Genomic DNA, 23,544 nt, shown 5'->3' on the forward strand with positions numbered 1-23,544 from the left:
GTGTTCCCCGGGTGGGGCCTTTCAGGTGAGTCAACTAGCTGTGCATTTTGGGACAGGTGATTCCTTGGTACAATTCATTCCCTCCAATGGGTGTGCGCCGTTTTCCTCTATTCATTTATAAATGTTCATCGCCCTCCAGTGGGCCTCCGAGTGCAACATACCTAGGTTTTATAACTCTTGACATGCCGATCTGCTGTTCCGCAATGAAACTATGAAGAATTCCAAGCCCCAGTGGTCCCACACTATGATCCCGTAGTGGTGAAGTCTTCACGGCAGGACTGGAATTCAAGGAAGGAGTGTAGGAAGGTAGGATCCTTCTACATGGTAACCCCCACTTTTTGCTCGGTGTTGCTATGTTTTTCCGACTACTCTGCCTGGGATCCTGCTAATCAGGACCCTAGTCTCTGTGCTTCTTCCCTCAATTGGACATGATGAGTACACCCCAGATTGACTTCTGATGCACCCTTGTAAGTCCCTAGCATATGGTACTAAGGTACCCAGGGCATAGGTACAACAGGGGTCCCCCATGGGCTACAGCATGTAATATGCCAATCATGGGAGACCACTCAAATTGTGACTAAAGGCCTGCCATTGCTGCCTGAGAAAGCTGGTGCTAGCACCACTTACGAAAGATACACGTTTCCTTTTATCTGAGGTCACTGCACTTAAAACCTATAAATCACCCCTAAGGCAGGCCTTTCAATCCAGATGGCAGGGTGCTCGGTTATAAGTGTGAGGGTGCTCCTGCATGAGCAGGACACCCCTACAATCCACGGAGTCCATTCTCCTGGGTTGTAAGTGCATCAGCCAATACGAAATATAGAGTAGCCAAGTGTCATTACGCAATGGCTAACTCTAAACTGGCTGTAACAAACCCTATCGTGTTTGGTATTAAACATGTTGTAACTGTGTTGGATGTATGATTCCAGGCACTGTGAAGCTCCTCCGGGAGGAGCTCAATTCTTCCAGTACCAGTCTTCTAGACCTGGACAGCAAACTATGGCTGCTTTTGAGCAGAGACATGATTCTGCTCTCCTGCTGCGGAGCCAAGCTCGAATAGGGAAAAACAGGACAAGAGGTTCTCTGTCTCAGGGAGGTGTGATCACCTCTCAGACAGACTTAGTGTATTGGGACAGGATGGGGACACTTGCCAGCGCCACTAGACTGCTTTGAAGGGCACATTTGGTGGCCTGCTTCCATACTCCAGTTGGCACCCGTTCAGGGAGCCATTGGCTTCCACTATGGTGCAAAACTGGGCAAAGGACAAGGGAGTATCCTCCCCACTGTCCAGACCCTCCTGTGGGAGGGTCCACTGAATTGTCCCAATCAACCAGAGGGTGGTCCCTTAGATTCGTCGTAGGACAAGAGTCCGATCCAAAACCACTTAATCTTCAACCGTCTGGGCACTTTGGACTTCGCTTTGGGAACCGAGATTGCAACTGAGAAGACTCCTGCTGCTCCTGATCTCATTGTCCTGGCAGTCTTCTGTGTCGTCTATGCCTGTGCTCCATACAGGTTCTTCTACAGACCTGTGGACATCCAAGACACCCAATGTAATCTCCTTTGAAGAGAAGGAGTCACTTACCTGCATCTGCAGGTACATCAACAAAGCCGACTAGTCTGCTGTTCCTGAGCTCCTGCGGATCCCGAAAGGTTTAGCAACACAGGTTGTGGTTCTGCAACTCCCTCGAGGCCTGCACTGTCTTCAGAGCAAGTTTGAACTCTGTATCCCTCGTCTAAACTGCGGGAGAAGTACCCCTGTGTACTGTGCCGACTTGCTATTGCCAAGGTTTGTTGACTCTTCTCTAGAGATCTTCGGGCTTCAAGAAGCTCCAGCCTCAAGCATATCCTGCAGCCAAGATTTTCGTCTGCACCACATCCTCTGCACCGTGGGCCTTCACTCTTTGGTGAGCTGTTTGAGATCCTCTTGCGACTCCTGTGCCTTTGGCCCGTGGGGCATCTTGAGGGTCTTCTTTGGTTCCAGTGGGTTCCCCTGCTTGCTCGTAGCCTGTTCTGACTTATCTGCTTATGGTGAGTCACTTGGACCTTGCTGGTTCCGACACGGCACCTTTTTAGAGTACAACGTTGGTTGCCGTGGCTTGTTGGTGCCCCAGCGGGACACTAACCCCCCCAGGCTCTTGAAATCCGACGTGGGACAGCTTGTGAATGGCTTCAAGTCTTCAACAGCGTCACCTGATCCACACAGCTGCAACTTCAAGGTCACCGTCAACACACCTGCAGCTCCGACGCCGTTGGGAATTTGTGTTGCGTGTCTACTGGTCACTCCTGCGCGCCTTAGATTCTGTACCCTCTGCCTGCAGGTACCCCTCATCTAGAATCCACCTCTGGGTTCCACTGGACTCTTGTCTTCATTGCCAACAGCATCTTCACTGAAGTCCTCCATTGTGGCCTACAGCAGTTTCAGACGTCACTTTGCACTTATGCACCCGGCTTCCGTGGTTGAGGTATCCTGGTTCCCGGGGTATCCACAGGTGGGGTGGCTCTCCAACCTTCCATATTCCACAGGGTTTCTTCAGGGTCCGCTGGGAAGGATCCTTCTTTAAAACTGCAACCGCAACTTACCCATTGACTTGTATTAAGCACGCGGTCGTGTTCCCACTCTGCCCACGTCCTCCGTGGGGTTCCTAGATACTCATCTTGGGTGATTCCTTGGGTCCCGATTATTCTTTGTCTTCTGGGTCTAATCTCGGCTTAGGTCGTGGTTTGCATTCTACTATTTTAGTATATGGTTTTGTCTCCCCCTGGAGATCAATGTGTATTTGTGCTACTTATGTATTTTAATATCAATGTATTGTGCGTATTGTGGTTATATCTCCAGTTAGGAGATATTGCAATGTATTAATGAGTGTTTATAATAAATTCATATTTTATAACTACACTGTGTGGTTCTTTTTCACTGAACCTATACCATAAGATTAAGTACTGGTAAAACAAGCCATTTTACAATCCTTCTGGACTAAGCCTAAAGGCTGCTCTCCACAGCTACCACTTAGAGAGCTTTCCAAGGTTGACTTACACAACAAAAACACCATACGGGTTGTCTGGATTGGTGCATGGTGCCCACTTACATAAGTGAGCACCATATACTAAGCCAGCCTCCTACAATGAGGCAGTGAAAAAGACCCTGTGCGGTTGAAACATGAAGCCAATAAAGTGCTTTAGACTAAACTTGGAGTGTGGAGTGCAAGCCTTTCTGTGTCCGACTCTTGACACAGAACTTCTTGTGTGTTAAAACTCTGACTAACCATTGACTTTATGATGTGTATTCACTTGAGGCACACAGTATTTGGTTTCTAAGCTCTCTACTAGCTCCAAGAGTAGTCATAAAACTGTGTGTTTTTCCCAGGCTTGGAATGTTATATGTATAAACTATCCAACTAGAGTGCAATAGCCTTGAGACCCCAGGACACCAGTAGTAAACTTAAGCGTCTATCACACACACTTCCAAGTAACCTCTGAATGTCCCAGATCTCACACAGATTGTGGCTGGTGCAGTGACTAAACTTGAAGCTTTTAATCTGCTTCATTAGATTACCCTGAAAGGCCTTTTTGAACTGAAACAATGTTTTTACACTCTATGCTTTGTGCTCTTTTGTACGTTCTCAGAAGAAACCCGCCCCGTTGTTTCTGAATTTTCAGAACTTTGAAAAAAGAATAAAAAAATGGACTTATATTCAATGAAAATAATAACAGACAAGAATTTTTTTCTGTAAATGTAAATGAAAATGTATTGTGATAGTCATTAAAATCTCTTAACCATGACATACCACACTTTACCTGGGGCATTCTGACAAACTCTTTGGACGCTGGTTGCCTTTTGGAATCCCGCTCTGCAGCCCTCCCGCTGCCGCATTCCTAACCATTGCGGCCGCCGAAGGAGGACTGCAACTCCCAGGGGGCTTAGCAGCAGAAGCCGCACACGTCATCTCCCGCGCCCGGAGGTTCTTTAAATCGAGCATACTCCCGGTGGAGCGGGTGTCTTCACACTTTACCTGGGGCATTCTGACAAACTCTTTGGACGCTGGTCGCCATTTGGAATCCCAGCTCTGCAGCCCTCCCGCCGCCGCATCCCTAACCATTGCGGCCGCCAAGAGGAGGACTGCAACTCCCAGGGGGCTTAGAGGCAGAAGCCGCACACGTCATCTTCCGCGCCCGGAGGCGCTTTAACTCTGGCATACTCCCCGCGTCGCGGGAACGCACGCGGGACACGCCGGTGCTAAGCACGGGCAAAGGGCAGGCCGTCTGTGGCCGTCTGTGGCAGGCCTGGGCCATACCTCTTGGCCGGGCACTAAAAGAACTGCTTGAAGACATAAATTTGCAGTAAATAACTATGTTAATAATTGTTAGCAGCAACTGATTCCGTGTACAGTATTTGCTTCTTGGTGTATATTAGAGCACCATGGTATATTTTCATACTCTGCGTTTATATTTGCATCTAGGAAAATGAGTAAAAATACACCGGTATAAACTCGCAGACAGAAAATACTTTCCACCACCCTGCTCCCCAGCTTAACTGCCATAGATAAGATGCTGCAGAAAACTATAGGGGTAGTTGTTACCGCCATAGAGAACACAGAGAGACCTCTCGCTTCCCTTAGGTACATCCCTACCCCTACAGCCTGCAAATACATCTGTATCCCTTGCTAATTCCTTCGATTCAATGCTCATGACTTCATATGCAGGGTTCCCTGGTGCTGAAAGCCAAGAGACTATTCCAACAAAGGAAAAATCGTCTCCCGATCTTCCTCCTTTGGTCAGCAGGCTTTCATTAACACCTACCATGCTTTTGCTACTTATAAGCGAGGAGCTCCCTCTCCTAATCAACGACTCAATAGAACGGGAGGAACCTGTTGAGTCGGATTTATCAGATAGGGCAACTGAGGAAAGCCCCCAAGTAAGAACACGAGGGCAAAAAGCCAAAAGTAAAAATCATACTATTAAAGAAAAGCATACAAACAAACACAAGGGAAGGGGTACTCGCTCATACCGGAACAAGGTACATAATCCTGTAGGACTCCGAGGGGTTAAGTGCGAGTGCAAGTCAAGGGGCACTAGTACAAACCTCAGCGAGGGGATGACCGAGGTGGGGGAAACGGATTTCTGGGGAAGACTAGAGACCTTATTTTCTACGCTAGTGAGGCCTATCTCTTTGAAAATTTCTAACCTCGAAGCCAGGGTAGGCTCTATTGAGGATCAAATAGCAAAAATCACCCATCTGCCTATCATATCTTGCAGCGAGACACGTGTGCCCCCACCTGCTTCCACCTCAAATGGGGCTGTTCCTAAATCTAACCAACCTAAAACCAAGCAGGCAAGGGACAAGTCAGACCCCATACACTCGGGGGGCACTGTTGCAAATAACCGACCTAATACCAGAGACCAGAGTGGTCACAGCAAAGTAGTGACACCTGGAAAACAAGACAAATTACCTAAGGATAATAGCGTAACTTTATTGGCAGGAAACGAGAAAACAGGGGGACCCACAACTGAACGGATGAAGGGTTCACGTCACCCAGAAACTACTAAAGTTAATGACATACCACCGGTTATAAATTTACCACCAGCATGTGGTGCTTATGTCACAGTCCTATGTAACGTACCCAGGCTGCGGGAGGGGCAACTTGAAACCCACGATCTTTTAAGAAATAAAATCCTGTACTGGTTAACAAAAAATTATGGTTACCCCATACCAAGCGCAGACCAGATAATACACAACGGGTGGGATGGATAGGCGATGCACCAAAAATATTTGATGGGGACTGTGTTATAATTTCAGGTCACCGAACTGGGCACGCAAAACTTTATTTAGTGCACCCCCCCTTCAAATTTTGAATTCAACACAACTTTATTAACACTGTTTTTTTTTTTTATAAACATCTATTGACAAACAATTTAGGCTCAGATTGCATGGCCTTACACCTTAATACCAAATGTGCACCAATGCCATCAGTAGAACAACTGATACAATTCCCCATCGTTTTTAATAATACATTCCAGTGCCTGTCTAGATTAGAGGGTAATGATTGTCATACTAAACCACAAGGGGTGCCCCTCATACATGAGCTAGAGCACATGGTGATTAATAATCCAACTAGTAGGGGAGCTAATGTAAGTAATACTCAATCACAAAATATAGAATTTGATATGGTAAATGAGAGTTCAGGAAATTACGATGAGTTGGATAACTTAATTATAATAAAACCCGCGCATTCTACGGATGTAGTAGACCTACCTAATTCAAATTTAACTGTTAAACAAGGAACAGAAATCCTAATTCAGGAAGGGTACACACTAGTAACTTGGAATGTAGCAGGCCTTGGGGAAAAATTAGATACGCCTTTTTGGCAGGATTTTATTACTCATGGAAGTGACATCATCTGTCTTCAGGAGACCTGGAGCACAGATGTTGTTGAAGTAGAAGGCTATACATCCCATTGCTTAAATGCTATACCCTCTTCATCAGGTAGAGCAAAGGGTGGATTATTGTTACTTATCTCCACCAAGTTAATTGGGTGAAAAATTACTAGCTATTCATCCATGGGCGATCATAGCCAAATTTTGAGGTTAAAGCTCCCAAAGGGCAAGGATTTGATCTTAATTATTAGAATAACAATTTTAACAAGGACAGGGATGTGCCATTAGATTCTTTAGAAAAGGAAATAGATAGGTGTTGGAAATGGGGGTTGCCCAAGTCTCAAAGGGGGTAGCATGGCATCAAGCGGGCAGGCCAAACTTCGAGGACATGTGAAGCATTCACGCAGTACCCTCAGTCAACACACCCGGCACACTACAAAAGAGGCAGGACACCAATTTGAGTTGGAAAATTAAGCAGTTTAGTATCTCCAACCTGCAAGGCAAAAATGCATTAACAGTGTCATCATAACACGGCGCCAACTGGCACCAGAGCCAAGTACTTCAGAGGGGGGATTATTTACAGGGGATAAAAAGGGTTGAGTCCAAAATCCATGCTGTAATAAAAGTGGTTGGTTAAATGAACATTAGACCTGGGGCCAATCTGGCGGGGCCAACTCAGGGTCTCATCCTTAGGGAAGCTGTAATTTCAAAATCCCACATTAACATACATACATTGCAGGCGTAATACGCCAATCCCCACCCCTGTAAGGGAATATCAACAGGTTATCACAGTATGCAATAAACAGGAACACCTGGAATAAATCCGCGAGGCTTGCTCATTAACATGGGGCATGAACAGGGGCCTGGAATAACTCGTCAGGCCAGCTTAGGCACACCTGCACTAAAGGGGCACGAAAGCACACCAACACCCATCATGTATAAATTTCCAGTATACCTGGACCTTATAAACCTTAGTGTAGGCATAACATTAGCATATTCTCTTTAGCAGGGTAAACAGCCTACAACTCAAACTAGGCACGGAAGCGCACCACACCTTGACAGGTAACATGAAGACGCTGCGTTACCTTAGGCAACCAGTATCCTAATTAGGATTAAACATGGCAATTAACCCTTGCAGGACCCAGGGAGAAACAAGCCACTAACAACCAGGCTAAATTACCCAGCCCTTCACTCTGCAGGGCCTAACACCTAGCTAGGGGTTAACTTGTCCCTGTACCAATCCGGGGGGGGGCCTCAGTAATGTCCCGGCCCAGTCTAGAGGCTTAAAAAGGGGATCAATAGGGCCAATGAAACTCAGTGCAGTTTCCAGGGGCTAGCACAAGTCCTGTGGCGAGCACCGACCCTGTGCCCCGACCTCCACACAGGTAAATCCAAGCCCCACTCACCAGGCTCTCCTCGATGGCTCCTGCGGGGCTCAATAGGTCCTGCGGGGCGTCCTCTGCAGGGGGGGGGGGGGGGGGGGGGGGTCACCAGGCACCGACAATGTGCCTCGAGTCGCAGGACTCCTTTCCAGAGGAGGGGGCAGGCACCGGCAATGTGCCTCGAGGCCTCTCCTCTCTGCGGCAACACTCGGGCCCCTCCTCCTCTCGGGGGCCTGGGGGGCCACTATATTCAATGCCGGCCCCTCTTCTGAGGGGGGGGGCGATCAGGGGGAGGCCTGCGCAGCTCTGGCGCTCTTCTCGTGCCTCCCTGCTGTCCTTCCTCACTCGCTCTGGTGTTGTGGGGCTCAGTTCTCCTCCACGTCACCCGGGTCCCGCTCCCAGGGGTCCGGGGCTCCACTTGTCAACAGGGCTGGTCGTCGCAAAGGGGCGGGCACCAACAGCGTGCCTCGGTGCCCCTTCCTCACTCTCAGCGGCCTCTGACCGGCACTTCCCTTGCTTCACCCGGGCCCCTCCTACCTCATGGGGACCCGGGGCTCCAAGTTTGGCTGTAGGGCTAGCCTCCCAACGGGAGCCCTGCAGATGTCGGGCAGCTCTCTAGGGGCCTCCGTACCCTGAGGCCCCTCCTCACCGGCTCTCCCGCGGCTCTCGATGGTTTCACCCGGGTTCCCTCTTCTTCACGGGAACCAGAGGCTTTGCGGCGGCTTCCGCGGGCTTTAGAGGCCTCTTCCTGCTGCCCGGCGGGGCAGCCAATCCGTTCGCGGCCCTTCAGGGGTGCGGCCGCGAGGGCCAATGGCTACGCGACAAAGGCGGGGCACGACCAATGACGTGGTCGGGCGCCCCCGTCGCGTGGGCTGGTCGAGGCTGGCTTCTCGGGCCTGGCGCGGCCCAACTACACTTTGGCGGCCCTCTCCTCACTCCGGGGGCGCTATTCCCACAGCGGGGGTCTCCTCACTGGCTAGCGCGAAGCGGCGCTAGCACTCCCCAGGCTGCGGCGGTGATTTCGGCATTAACAAGGGGTAGGCTCCCTTTTAATTAATTAATTATATGGCGGTCAGCGCGCTGAGCCGAGGGTAGGCTCCTCAGCGCTATTCCTCCACAGTTTCCTCAGCGCCCGGGCTGCGACGGTGATCTCCAGCGGCGATAAGGGGTAGGCTCCCTTTTAATTAATTATTAATCAGGTAGCAAGCGCGCCACAACGAGAGTAGGCTCCTCCAGCGCTATTTCTCCTCACAGTCTTCTCAGCACTATGGCGCTATTCACAGCGCACTGCTTGTTAAGCAGTCCAGGGGCAGGTTGACTGAGGCAGGTGAGTGAGGCACAGTTCCTCGGGGGCACAATCCTCCCCGGGCAGCTCCTCCCAGTCCAGCGCTTCCACAGGGGCCACAACTTCCCAAGGGGGGCGGACAGTCCCAGTACAGAAGTTCCTCAGGGGCATACTCCTCACCTCCTGGGCGCTTCTTCACACAGCGCTGGCGTGGTACCCGGTCAAATAGCGTCAGTGACCTGGATAGGGGCCCTCCCTTGTCAGGGGCCCATGGGGACAGTAGAGGGGGGGGTTTATAGGGGTGCAGGGCCCAGCTCACAGGCCCATGTGGCGGTAGCACCTCACAGCAGGTCCCCTCTCTTCCTTGTCCCAGCGCTGACTAACCCTCTGGTGACACTTCCCCCTATTTATACCCTCCTCCCAGGCAGTGCCAGGACCTTCTAGAATGTTGGCACATCTAGCCTAAACTGGTTCTAGGGGAGGGGGTGAGCACCCTGGGTGCCAGGCTTTCCCTCCAAAAACTAGGGGTAGCTGGGTAATATTAACTAGACCGCTGACCTATGTCAGTCCAGTGGCAAAACCCATGGCCATGGCATCCATTTTAAAAGCAATACATTTCAGTCAGGTGCAGTTTTAAAATGGGGGTTTTTACAAGTGCTCACATTATGTCAGGTAATTACATTTTTCAAAAGGGGTCTCACACCACTCATGGCCTATACAGGTTTAATCCCATGGGGGAGACATCCTAGGTAAGGGGGGTCAAAAGCGAAAAATTTTGGGGGAAAAAGGCCAAGTCCAACAATAGGGTATTGAAACTATCCAGCAAACTTGCAGTCATCCTGTGGGCTGGGGATTTTAATATGCGGGTCTGTCCAGCGACCCTAACCAACTCATGTGGACACATGAGGGGTGACATTTTTACTAAGGGGACTGATGACGAACTCTTACATTTCCCACATTTTGGATATGGCATGGCCCTAAATACATTAATGGCAAAATATGATCTTGATTTGTTAGATTGCTTCATGAAAAAGGGTTACATTAAATGCCCGACCTTCACTGGGAGAAATGCAAACAGCACAATAGATCATATTTTAATCTCGAAGGATAGTTCCTGTTCTGACCTTTGGATATCAGAACAGGTGGTTAGTGACCACAATAGTATTTCCATGGTATTACTAGACTGGGGAAATAAATTAACTAATACTATGGGTAAAATCTTGGATATCATCCCTGTTAGGCCTAACGGATTGAGAATAAAGTGGGGTGGGGTAGACCCCCCTAAGATCCAGAAAGAAGTGGTCTCTAGAGGCAGGGAAGCGATTGATTACTGTTTAAGTGACGAGGTCACCCCTGAAATTTTATTAACCACTTTTTCCGATATTAATAATATAATTAAAAATGTTTTAACTAGGGATACCAAGGGTAGGAAACAGGCTGCCATAAGGTGGTTTGATTCTAAATGCACCCAGGCCTTACTAAATTAAAATTGGCACTGGGGACTAAGCCGCGTAATCAACAGTTAGTTCGTGAACTTCGAGTTGAATATAAGCAAGCCACGCTGACACAAAAAAGAGCTGGGATCAGACGTCTGGGAAAAATTAAGTATGGCCGCCGATACAAATAATAGTAAACTCTTTTGGGAAACCGTCAATAGCCCGTTTTTAAAGGATAATTGTGTACCCGAACTGACATCTCATGTGAACTGTGCTGAATGGATTGAACACTTTTCTGATATTTTTAACCCGGATAGGTTACGTTTAACTTCTCTTTCAACTGATGATTTTACATCGCCAATTATTCCACTGTTGATTAATGTTGAAGAGGTTGAGGAAGGGCTCTTAAACAGTAAAGGGGGAAAAGCTCCGGGCTCAGATGGGGTCCCAATCGATCTATATAAGGATCTAATGGATCTGTGGGCACCTATTCTAACAAGGATTTTTAATACTGCAGCAATGGGGAATTTCCCAAAATCATGGGCCCAATCACTAATTGTTCCACTATATAAAAAGGGCTCCCGTTCCGAAGCCTGCAATTATCAGCCGATATCGCTACTGGACTCTTCTGTAAAAGTGTTGAGTAGGGTCCTTTTAAAAAGCCTGGAAACTTGGGCCTCAGATTTCAAAATCCTAACCCCAGTCCAATATGGATTTAGGAAAGGTCTAGGTACTGTGGAACAGTGCATAAATCTGGACCTTCTTATCAACAAATATACAGTAGCTAAAGAGGGTAATCTGTTTTTATGTTTCGCTGATTTGAGCAGCGCATTCGATCTAGTGGATCATTCCCTTCTTTGGTCAGTATTATTGGAATCCGGGGACCCAAGTGAGATAGTGTTTATTAGCCCGGGTTTATGAGAAATTATCCTGTAGTGTACGATTAGGGCCAACTGGTGAGTAGACCCCTTTTTTTGCTGTACAAAGAGGCATTAGGCAGGGGTGCGTATTGGCTCCCCTCTTATTTTCCCTCTTTATTAATCAAATAGCCACAGTTTTAAATAATATTCCTGCAGATGCACCTAAAATTGGTGGTGCAGTTGTATCGTTATTACTTTATGCCGATGGTGCAGTTTTGATTTCCCGTACCCCGATAGGCCTTCAAAAACTCATCGATGAATTTAATGTTTTTATTAAGGGTAGGAAACTTTTAATAACTAAAGCAAAGACATATACCATGGTATGCGGGAATAAGATGAAGTCATAGAGGCCTTTCTTTTTGGACGGCACTGTAATACAAAATGTTAATACCTTCTGCTATTTAGGTATCACCTTCGAAGGTAATGGTAAATGGGCGGATGAGCAAGAAAACAGATACAAATGGATCAGGAACACTAATGGAATTTTTCGCTTCGACATTGCAGAATAAGGAACATGGTTGCCATATATAACGCAAGATGCGTTTCCTCAGCTCTGTATGGAGCTGGATTATGTGGTTATTCAACTGTGACCCAAATTCAAAGGGATGAAAACAGTTTCCTTAAACGGTTGCTGTGTGCCCCGGCCTCAGCTTCCACCGATCTTATCCATCAAGAAACTGGCCTCAATTATATATCCGATTTGGCAGCCTTACGCCCCTTACTCCTGTGGCGTTCTATCTGGCATAAGAGCGAAACCGAGTTCACACAGTCCATTATCAGAGATTGTCTTAAACTAGATCATTGTTCACGCATCTCATGGCTAAGTTACAGATTTATCGGTGTAACATATTGTTTGATTTTAAAATTCTCAAGGATTCTGAATTTGCAATAGCTTTTTCTAAGAAAGAAATAAAATAATCTTTTTTGTTATATAAGAGGGAAGAACGAACTAAGCTGACTAGGACCCAAAAGACTTCTGTTTTTTACAGACAACTTGAACTTAAAAGCGGGTTCCAAGCGTATTTGGCAGACGTGTCCAGACCTTCACACTGATTTGTTTAATACGTTTAAGGTTGGGCATTGTCCACCATCCTGTGTCCTTCCCTGCGATAGGGGTAGGCTCTATTATGAAATGCCTCTGCGACAATATATCTAAGCAGAGTTCTTGCCATTTCCTACTATTTTGTATATTTTATGTATTGATAGGGAAATTTTATTTGAAACCTATCCTTTTAAAATATAACACTCATCTAACAGTAGATGCAATGAACTTAATTTACTCTCGAGAGCCCAGACATTTGTTTCTATATTGCACTCTGTTGAAATGCAGGGCAGCCAGAAAATCAATAATGCTGCGATATTGTATATATTGTTTTTCTTATTCGCACTTTTGCACTTCTTGTATTTTTGCACTTATGCATATGTCACTTTATATCGTGCTGCAAATAGAACGTAGGACCATGTTGAAGATGCTAATCAGAAATGCACTTTAAGCATACTTTTTGCCTTAGGGATAAATTTGCACATGTCACTTTCTTGCACTACGCATTTTTATATAGAGTATTTACTGTAATAGTTTTTAAATATTTATATAATTATGTTCTTTTTTTTGTCCTCATTTGCCATAACCTCCATCCACGGAAACACGCCAAGCACCACACGTGTCTGCCTTAAGGTACTTTAGCGATCTATCCTCCTCCATGACCTTTTCCAGACCCGATATTTTAATGGGCGGGAGACCAGTCTCTTAAGTGGAAAACGGAGAGACTCAAGCCAACGGTATTCAAACCTGACGAACCCAGGATTTACGTACGGGAAAGGCCACTTCCTGAGGTCTCTGGAGACTAATCGGCATAATCATAAGACCCGGGGGGGGGGGAGTGGGCAGGGGGGGGATTGGGGGTATGGGACGAACCCCGGAAATCCTATCTTCAGTTAATTAACAAATCCCTAAAGGACAGATTTCTTTTGCTACATTATCTGGCCAAGTCTGTCTTTGAAGTTTCGTACAACAACGTTAACCAGGCTGCGTGGGATGGGGGTATAACATCCACCCAAAATCTACATATTTGTCTCCTTGCCAGGATAATCGAATAACAAAGAAGGGACTTTGCCTGACCAGTTACATTTTCCTCCAATCCAAAAATTATTAGCGGGAGGGTGATGATCAAAGATATATTTAAGATCGAATCCAAGGTGACTTTCACTTCTTCCCAAAACTGCATAATTACAGGACACTCCATAAACATGTGTGTATCTGGAGCTGCCACCAAATTACACTTGTTACATTTCTTCCCTGGAAGAAACTTTGAAAGCCTAAGGGGTGAGAGGTAGGCACGATGCAGAGTAAACAGATGATTACGTCTTAACCAGGCTGCTTCACTGTTTTATAGAGGAAATTGAAAGAGCTCGTCCACAGGTCTTCGCACTGAAAGGTCAAGACATTTCCCCATAACTTTTCTGGCAAAACGAAGTCCCCATCCGCCTCTTTGACCATGCTCCAATACCAAATTGCCACCCCCTTACCCCTTCTGGCTTTTTAACCAGTTGTTGTTCAAACTGACTGAATTTCCCCAGTTGGGGGCCCCTCCTGCTTACTGCTTGTGCCCAACTGTCCATCTGTATAAATTTAAACCTGGAAGGAGCTGGGCCCACCCTGTCCCTCAGCACCTCCCAGTCTTGAACCCTTCCATCCGCCAATTACTCTCCCCATCTAAATATCCCAGCCTCCTTTATCGGGGTTGCCAAACGGTCCTGCATACAGGGCGGCAGCCCTGGAGAATCCCACACCGGGGCAAAGTTAGAGTAATAATGTAACCAGATTTTCTTTTTGATCTGCACCCAATTTTTTATGACAGACTGTAGAGTCTTTAATCTGACCTTTTTGAAGTATTTGATGTCGCCAAATTTAAAATAAAAATCCATCCAGTCAACCTAGCTGTTTTGTAATTCCAAATAAAAGAATTTCTCTCGCTGGCTTTTTTCCAGTTTTTATTTATCAAACATCAGAGGAATAGAATTGAAAATAAACGTAAACTTTGGAAGAATGGTCATTTTAACTAGGTTTGTTCTCCCAAAAATGGAGAGTGACAAAAATGACCAAGATTTCAAAAGATTCCTACACTCCGTGGCAACCCGATCTAAATTAGTGTGTGCCAACCTTCCTATTTCTTGGGTAATACGTATTCCCAGGTATCTCATAAATGTTGCAACTGTTAATTGTACGTTAGGAATATTCCAACACATAATCTCAGTTTTGCTGGCGTTGATGTCGTAACCTGAGATTTGTCCAAACTCCTCTGCCTTTTTAAGTACCACCGGGAAAGCTCTCTGGGGATCTGATGTGTAGACCAAAATGTCGTCCGCATAAAGAGCGATCCGCTTCCCCCACTCACCAAATACAAAAGGGGGGATATCTGCTTCCTCTCTCAAGATTTGGGCAAATGCCTCAATATAAAGATTAAATAAGAGGGGAAAGCGGACATCCCTGCCTGGTTCCTCTGGTAATTTTTATCGGGTCTGTTAGGGTGCCATTAACTTACAATCTTGCCGTGGGGGCCCTATACAGTTTCTTGATGGCCCTACAGAAGACCTCCCCCATCCCAAACTTTCTCATCACCTCCACCAGATAGGGTCAATCGACCCTATCAAAAGCTTTGGTGGCGTCTAATGTCAAGGTGGCCAGTGGAAGGGAAAATGTAGTTGCAATATCGATTGCCCCCACCAAATCTCGTGTATGATCAGCCAACTGACGCCCCCTTATAAAACCCCTTTGATCTGAATGGATTATCGAGCCAATTACCTCCCCCAATCTAGATGCCAAAATAGATGTGAACATTTTGTAATAGTTATTTAAGAGGGAGATTGGCCTATAGGATCCACATACCAAAGGATTTTTGCCTGGCTTAGGTAGAAGGACGATCGTGGCTTCATTCCAAGAATCAGGGGGATTTTCCCCTCTCAGAAGAATGCCATTAACACCTTGGCTGCTAGAGGTTTTCCCCTCCTGTGCTGCAAAGTGGGATTTATCATTGTTCAATACGAGCTCAGCTCGTCATGAGCACACGAGCAGTGTACTGCATGACGAGCTGAGCTCGTCATGAGCATGGAAGGGGTTAAGGAGAGCGGTCAGTATTAGAACTATGGCAGGACATATCCCTCGATATAATTCTACAGGTAGCCCATCCGGACCCGCCGCTTTCCCCTCTTCAGACGACTGATCGCTTTTCCCACCTCCTCCTCTGAGATCTCCCTCTCTAAATAAACTCTTTGTAGTGTGTGCAGAGACGGTAAGGCAATGTTATCTAACCACCTATCCCTAGCCTCCGGGTCATCCCTGACCTCTTCACTGTATATTTCTTGGAAAAATTCTTGAAAAGCGGTCCCTATCTCCTGATCCGATGTCCTTACAATGGGCTCTCTTTCTCGTTTGAGCCCTTTAATGTACTTTCTTGCCTGTTCTGCTTTGACTTTCCATGCAAGGACTTTTCCTGCAGCTTCCCCTAATTCAAAATGCGAAATTTTTCTCGCCTCCCATCTTTTTGTTTATCGTTCTTGTAGTATCGTTTCAAGCTGACCCTTTAAGTTGGCCTGTTTTTCTACCACCTCTAGGGATGCCATAGCGGAACCCAACTGCACGTCTAATTTGGCCATCTCCATCTCAATGGTTTGAGTTTTCTCTCGATACATTCTCCTTCTATGGGTTGCTCTGTTGGTTATACAGCCCCTCACATAAGCCTTCATGGCATCCAAGACAATGTTAATGCCTGCCGAGTCCAAGTTTGATTCTAGAAAGAACTTTACCTACGATAACAAAAAATTAATCTCATCCTCCTATAGTAGGATCGTTCGATCAAAAGACCATGCGGATTCTTTCTTATAGGTGGCCCTTTGGAGGTCAAATATAATGGCCATATGATCTGAGAGGTGTGAGGGAAGATAGGCCAACCCCATAAGAGAATCTTTTAAAGTATAGCTAAAAAGGACGTAGTCAATTCTTGACTTGTGCTTATACTTTAGGTTTTGAAAAGAAACCCCCCAATTTGTTTCCTGCCCTTTCCCTCCATACATCGGCCAAACCAAAGTTTTCAATTATATCCCGCAAGGCCGCCCTTGATTTAGATGGGGTAACAGCTCTTGAATTAGACGACTTATCTAGTAAAGGGTTAAGCACAATCGAAATCGCCGACCCAGATGACTGGATCCTGTAATAATATGAGTTGATTCTGAATTTCTTTCAAATGGGAGGGGGTCATCTTGGTTCGGCCCGTAGTATCCCACCAATGTCAAAGGAGTACCCTCGAATACAATTCTCGAAATTAACCATCTCCCGCTGAGGTCTTCCTTGCACTCCCGAATTTGCACTTTTTACCGACTTCTTGAAAATTATTAGTATCCCTCTTATATTAGCGGTTTGGTCTGTACATAGAAACGTATCTACCCATCTCGGTTTCCTTAGGATCTCACAGACCTCAGTTTTAAGTAAATGTGTCTCCTGGATGACAATGGCCTGCGCCGGAGAGTCTCTCAAATATTGTAGGATTTTATGCCTTCGACTCCTTACACGCAGGCCATTGACATTCCAGGAAAGGAACTTTATAGAGGTCTTCTAAATAGGAGTCTTTTTAACCATCCCCATAAACTGATTTCCACTACCATAGGGACAACTTTACCACGAACAAGGATATTCCGATTATCTGATGATAAAAAAATTATAAGGCAGACAAAACTACTAAACCTGGTGAGGTCTGACTCCTGAGTATTTTTATTGCTTTTCCCCTTCCCGCCCTGTGCCCCCTCTAGTCCCCCCCACCCCTGGAAAACCCCTCCTTCCTTACTCTTGCCAGATGTGTGGCAAGTTTTACGTCCCCCCACATCCTGCTCCCATCTGCACCCCTGCACCCAATTTTCCTTACGAACTAAAGTATTAAGTAGTTAAGTTGTGAAAAATAAGTTAAAGATAGGTTTAAATTTAAGTTATGCCGGTCCGATCTCTTCTCCCTTGGACCCGCCTCTTTCTAGAAAGGCAACCGAAGGAAACGATAAGTAGAGGAATTAACACCGCCACAAAGGAAAGCATTATATAGAATATACAGTTTCTCTTGGTATCTCTTGTTGTCTTTCCCCTCTTTATTGTATATTACAAACTCTTATTTAAATCTCAACCTAACCTTTCAGTCGTCGACTGATTAGTTTATACATTATTTGCTTTATGAATGAACATATATATATATACATACATACATACATACACACATTTTTTTTAACCTTCCCTTTTTTCTTGTCTCTGTCTTTTTTTTCCTTTTTTTTCTTTTGAGATTGTGGTATTTTTTTGGGTCTTTCTATTTTATATGCTTTCCCCCCCCCTCTCTATTTCCCTTCTATTGAGGTGGTGCTTATACCTCCTACGGCCCATAACCTACCCCGTGATTTACCATATTTCTCTGTAGACATAGCAAAAGAAAGAAAGAAGAAAAAAAGACGGGAAATATGCGAAAAGACCTAGCTGGCCCATTAGATCCCCCCCCCCCCCCCCCACCCCCCCCCTCGAGCTCTCCCCCTTTTTTCCTAAAAAAATGTCTACTTCAAAGGGGGATTGAAAATTGTACATCTTATTATTATACATTACCCGCAAAAAAGCGGGGAATCGCATCTGAACCGTGGCCCGGATGCCCGGAGTTTTTCCATCCTCTGACCCAGCTCCCATTGCTGGTCTAATGCAACTTTGGAGAGGTCTGACCTGATTTCACAAGAAAAATCATGACCTTTAAGCGTCTTCGCTTTTAAAGCAAGATTCAGGATCTTTTCTTTTAAAGTATAAGTCTGAAAGTTTATCAGTATTTTTCGTGGTTTGGTTCTTCCAGGGTTAAGGCGAAAGGGATCACGATGAACCCGCTGAATGTCTCTGTCTAGAAACTCTACTGTTTCATCTAAATTTAAAGAGTCCTTCAAGAGCGAGACCACAAACGCTTTTAGATCCTCCCCCTCTCGTCCCTCGGGGACTTTCAAAATCTGCACGTTCCTTCTTGAGAAGTTAGTGACTTGACCCTCTACTTCAAAGCTTCTCCTTCCCTCCGTAATGTCTGGATCTTACATTCCGCCACCTCCAAATTCGCTTTTATGGAGCCCACCTCTCCCTCTAAGCTCTCTTTCCTCTCAAACAATCTGTCTACTTTTCTTTCCAATATTTCACAGGCAGCTCTTATTTCATTTTGATTTGCCTTAGATATTGCAAAGTCACTTCTAATCTCCTCCCTCATGGCTGACATCGCGATCAAGATGGTTTCAATTGAGTTTTTTTGGCTCCCTCCCTCCTCCACCCCCCCCCCCCCCCAATCTCCGTGAAAGTGTTTGTCATGGAGTTTATAGCCTCCTTATCCTGGGCTTGAGCAAGATCAACAATAGTCTCAGTGACACCGGGAGGGACAGGGGTAGAGGTAGAGATAGAGTTAATGGTAGGGATGGAGGTAAGAGGAGCGGTAAGAGAGGGGAGAGTGAGGAGGGAATGCGGGGATATCGAATCCCCTAAAGGGGGAGCCTGTACGGGTGAGGGCATTTCCAGGGTAAGAGGCTTACTTATAGGCCCTCCTTTAGAAGGGCCTGCGCTTAGTTCAGCCATACTTGACGGTTTTGTTAAGTTTCCAGACTTAGCTAGGACCTGGGGGAGAACCTAAAAGAAGGAGCGGACGATGGGGTAACCCGGACCGCGCTATTCAATATACTTTTATCTTTACCCTTTCTTCTCTTTCCAGTCTCATTACTCACGTGTCCTCCCTTACACGTCTCGCTGGGAGTATCAGGATTCAGACCTCCCTCTGCCTTATCTTTATCTGAGCTGGATGTGTTAAGTGAATTTTCCACCTCCGGGTTTCTTTGGCCAATTTTTGCCCCAGTTTTTGTTCTGCGTATGCCCTTTCCTCTTCCCTGCCTTCCCCTTATTTTTTGCGGGTGTGCCACCGGCCGCTTGCGAGTATAGTTAGTGGTATGGTTAGTGCCAGCCCCCCTCCTCCTCCAGCTCTCTCCCAGCCTCAACCTCAACCTCAGAATCACCTCCTGTTCCACACAGCCCTTTACCAGCGACTAGTGTTATGGGGCCCCCTGCATAACCTTGGTCATCCACTATGGCAGTCTCCCCCCGCTTTCCCGCACCAAACCTCTCTGCAGAAGCCCGCGAGCCGCCGCCCTAAGACTTCTCCTTAGCTCCACGGCTGCTTGTCTCCACTTCGGAAGGTAGGCGGGGGGTGGAGTCTCTCTACTGGAACCAAGCACATCGGCTCCCTCCTTGAGGTCCGCTTCCCGAGCGCGAAATGCCGAGTAGCCAAAATCAAGTCATATGCTCGTAGCGTTTCAAAGCTCCGAGGGTCCAAGGTCACCACACCCTGGGAGTCACGCCGCTTCTGTCTTTTCTCTTGTTCCCAAGTGTGAGACGCCGTGGTACGCCAGGTAATTAGAAACGCGCCTCCGTATTTTAACTCTTTAGCGTTTCAGCAACTCCAGGGCCAAAATCGCAATCAAAAAGTCTCATCGCAATCAAAGTTCACACAGCCGTACTCTGTTAAAAAATGGCCAGAATCCAAGTCCTGGTACTGAGGCGCTGGGCACCGAGTCCTCGCAAAAAAAAACTCCACGTTAGGGAATCACACCGTTGGCCTCTCTCTCACAATTCCAGAGTGTGAAATGCCATTACACGCTGAGTAGTTAAACATACGCCGCTTAAGGTCGTGGCGTTTTCAAAACACCAGGGGTCCAAGGCTGAAATCGCGCCCGCAGAGATCACTCTGCCTTGCTCGGCCGTGCTGTGTTCAGATTAAACCTGCTGGTAGCCTCCGCTGATGGAGTGGTGCAGGAGCTCCGGTAGAGACGTGCGTACCGCGCTAGCCTGCGCCCGCCATGTTTTCCTCCTCCTAGGAGCACCCATATAATTATGTTCTTGCTTTTGGCACTGAAGTCATTATGAGAGCCGGCTCGTGGAATATTTCTTTACAAACAGTCTTGTAAACGGAATAGAACATCCCTGTGCTTGTGATGAAATATGTATTGATATTTTATTTTGTGTTTTTTTTTTTAAATGTTCAGCGTATATGGTTGTACAAAACAAACCGAATAAAGCTTTTTGAACTTGAAGTTGACATACCAGAGTAAAAAAAAAGCTACTCTGGTGTTTCCTCTCCACCATTTCAGAATTTAAAGAAAATATGGTCATTTAGATTTCTTGAAACTACAGGTAACATTTGTAATGTGAATATAATTATTTTTTTCAATTACGTTTAACACTCTTCACTTTCTATTCCAGTGGTAGAAAAGTGGAGGTCATACGTACACAGGACGAGATGATATCGAACTAGCACTTTATGGCGCTGCATTGAGTGGTTGAGGCAATACCTGTATTGGAAGAGGTTACACCAGAACATCGGGGACAGCCTCTATGACAGTATCTCTATAAAGGATTTGACAGTATTTCTATAAACGACTTGCTCAGAAACAATATTTGTGCAACTTGAGCTACTTTTTATTGTTTATATTCAAAATGTTGAGACTGTATGAATTATAAGAGGTGCCCATTAGATATAGGTGGTTTATTTTAGAGACCTTTTTAAATTTTCATGTATAGGGGTGGTTTGTTTATTTAAGCACTTGATGGTTTTCGATTTTATCTTTGATTCATACACTGTGAATGCATTTCATGTAAATAATTGAAATAAACATATTTTTCACTATAGGAAAACGTAATTATTTCTGGAAGAGCCAAGATAGTTGAAGTTCTTTATTCAAGTGCATTCTGATTGATTAACAATAGATCCTTAACATTGATAGAAGGCACAAAAGGGCAATTGTTTTGGATTTGATACAGATATTACAGACTTGCCAACTCACAGTGCCATCGTGTGTCACACTATTTCGGCTCCATTCACACGTCCCCCAGGGAGAAGCTGAAATCACACGGTGGTAGGGAAAACTAGCTGAAAACCACTGTAAACAGTGTATTTCCAGCTCATTTTTGGAGGTAGTAACCAGCCAATGTCCATAAAGGGTGTGAAAAAAAACCAGAACATCGGGGTCAACCACGATGACCCTTTGTTTGTTTTTTGTTTAAAGGGGAGTGGGTAGGGGACTTGGCGAAGGTCAGAGTGTCTCTGCATTCTCAGCACCAGGCCCTGCCCCCTCAAAGGCCCTGCCGTCTAACAGTGAAAATATGTTGTAAGCTGGCAGGTATGACATTAATTCAACCAAACAAATGCTTCTAATTTAGTAGGCTGGACAACACACAGGAGAGCTACTTACGGGTAGCTGGAGAGCTACCAGTAGCTCACGAGCTACTCGTTGGAGAAGCCTGCACTAGGCATTTATGGTGTGGACAAACAGCTCTGATCACATGAGGACATGGCTGCTTTGAGGGAGGATACACGGAAATATTCAGGCCCTACCAGCACGTGGAAAACTGGTGCTGGGTGCCGGAGATCTACAATGGCATCTGCAGTGAGGCCATATCTGGACGTATGGAGAATATCCTGTGCCTTTGAGATCATAACTGCACTGTGATTTGTGTTAGCCGCCATATGGTGGAGAGCCAACACGACAATCCTTCAAAACAACGAAAATAAGTTCCTCAAAAGACTATTGGCAGTCCCTAGGGGGGATCTCTAATGGTACACACCAAAAAAAAAGAGAATCTTGGGTAGTACCATCATCTTTAAGATATTACATCTGCCAACTAACGTTAAGAGAAGACATTCGGCCTGATCTAATTGTTTACGGATCCCAGTCAGTAACCTCTGCCAGTTAGATGGTACCATAGCAGAAGCCAAGGCTCTTATCTGTACCACTAAATATGCAACCTCTGGAAGTACCCTACTATCTGTGAAAGAGTTAATATTGACACATAAAATCTGAGTCTTAGCAGTGTTCGATTTGTACCCGGATACCGAGCCATACACCGCTGCTAGGTGTTCGATCTCGGGCATCGCTAGAGCCGGCTTTGGAGAAACTACAGCAACGTCATCGGTGTACGCAAGTACCCGTTGCTGTTGCTGACCTATTATATCTGGCGGGATCTGGGAGCTATTCTCCATCATCTTTAAAAACAGATCGATATAAAGGGCGAATAACAACGGGGAACACGGGCACCTTTGCCTTGTCCCCCTTTGTATTGAAACCGGTGCCGATTGCAGCCCCATTGTATAGATCTGTGCACTGTGTACTGCTCCTGATAGACGTCACCCGCCGCCCCGACATTTTTAAGGCAGGAGGATGCATTCATATCCAAAGTGCACCCGTGCAAGTGGAGGTCGCATGGATAATTTGAAGATGAAGCAGGCAGTGTGCGGCTGTAAAGGAAAACTAAGTCTAATCCTTAACAGAATATGGTTTTACCTCTGAATTGGTTTTGCCTTAGAATTCGATTACTGTGCCAGGTCATTTCTAGCAGTGTCTGGGCATATGATTGTTGTGTGTGGTCATATGAGAGTTGTCAGACATTAAACAGGTCTACTTTATTAAATCCAACTGGGCCTGGGAATAGGAGGCCTACACCTGGGCACCTTTAACTGCCCGACATTCGAGGGGCTTAGTAGGCGTGCAACACCACTGTCAGGCCTATGACAGCCATCTATGTGTAGGTGAGGGCTGCGCCTCTAATATTTCAAGGGAGCACTCAGGTTAATTTATGTGTGGCCATTAAGGTTTTTTCTACTTTATACATTTAGTTGTATTATTCATTCAGTTTTGTACACTTTTCCTTAACTTTAGTTAAACCCTCCCTCTGATATCATGATGCCAAAGATCATGTAATGGTCTTTAATCCACAGACACCATACTCAATGTGTGGAATGTCACTGGGGTGCTGATTTATCTGCAGAATCACTTCACATAAACACTGCAATCTGTTGAATCGACATCAGTGAGATGTTTGTGAAGGTCTGAAGGAGTGGGAGAAGAAATAGTGGATGTGAAATTGCATGAATATTTAGGCTGGCCCATGCAGAGGTACCATGATTAGGATATTCAAGAGGGGAGAGGGTCTGGATGTATATTCACGCTAGTAGAAAGTTGAGGGCTAAGTAAAACAAGACAAGAGATGGACATGAGGGAAAAGGATAATGATGGAGGCTAGTGAGGATATTATTGACAATCTATGGCACCTACTGTTG

The 23,544-nt window shown here is 46.0% G+C and overlaps 1 protein-coding gene across 2 annotated transcripts in view; it reads right to left on the minus strand.

The window, feature by feature from the left end:
* The window catches only part of LOC147700404 (uncharacterized), a 113,941-nt gene that overhangs the window by 17,403 nt on the left and 72,994 nt on the right, over nucleotides 1-23,544 (minus strand). The gene's annotated exons all lie outside the window — the stretch shown is intronic.

This window comes from Lissotriton vulgaris, chromosome 8 (genome assembly GCF_964263255.1).
Source record: "Lissotriton vulgaris chromosome 8, aLisVul1.2, whole genome shotgun sequence".
Classification (NCBI taxonomy): Eukaryota; Metazoa; Chordata; class Amphibia; order Caudata; family Salamandridae; genus Lissotriton; species Lissotriton vulgaris.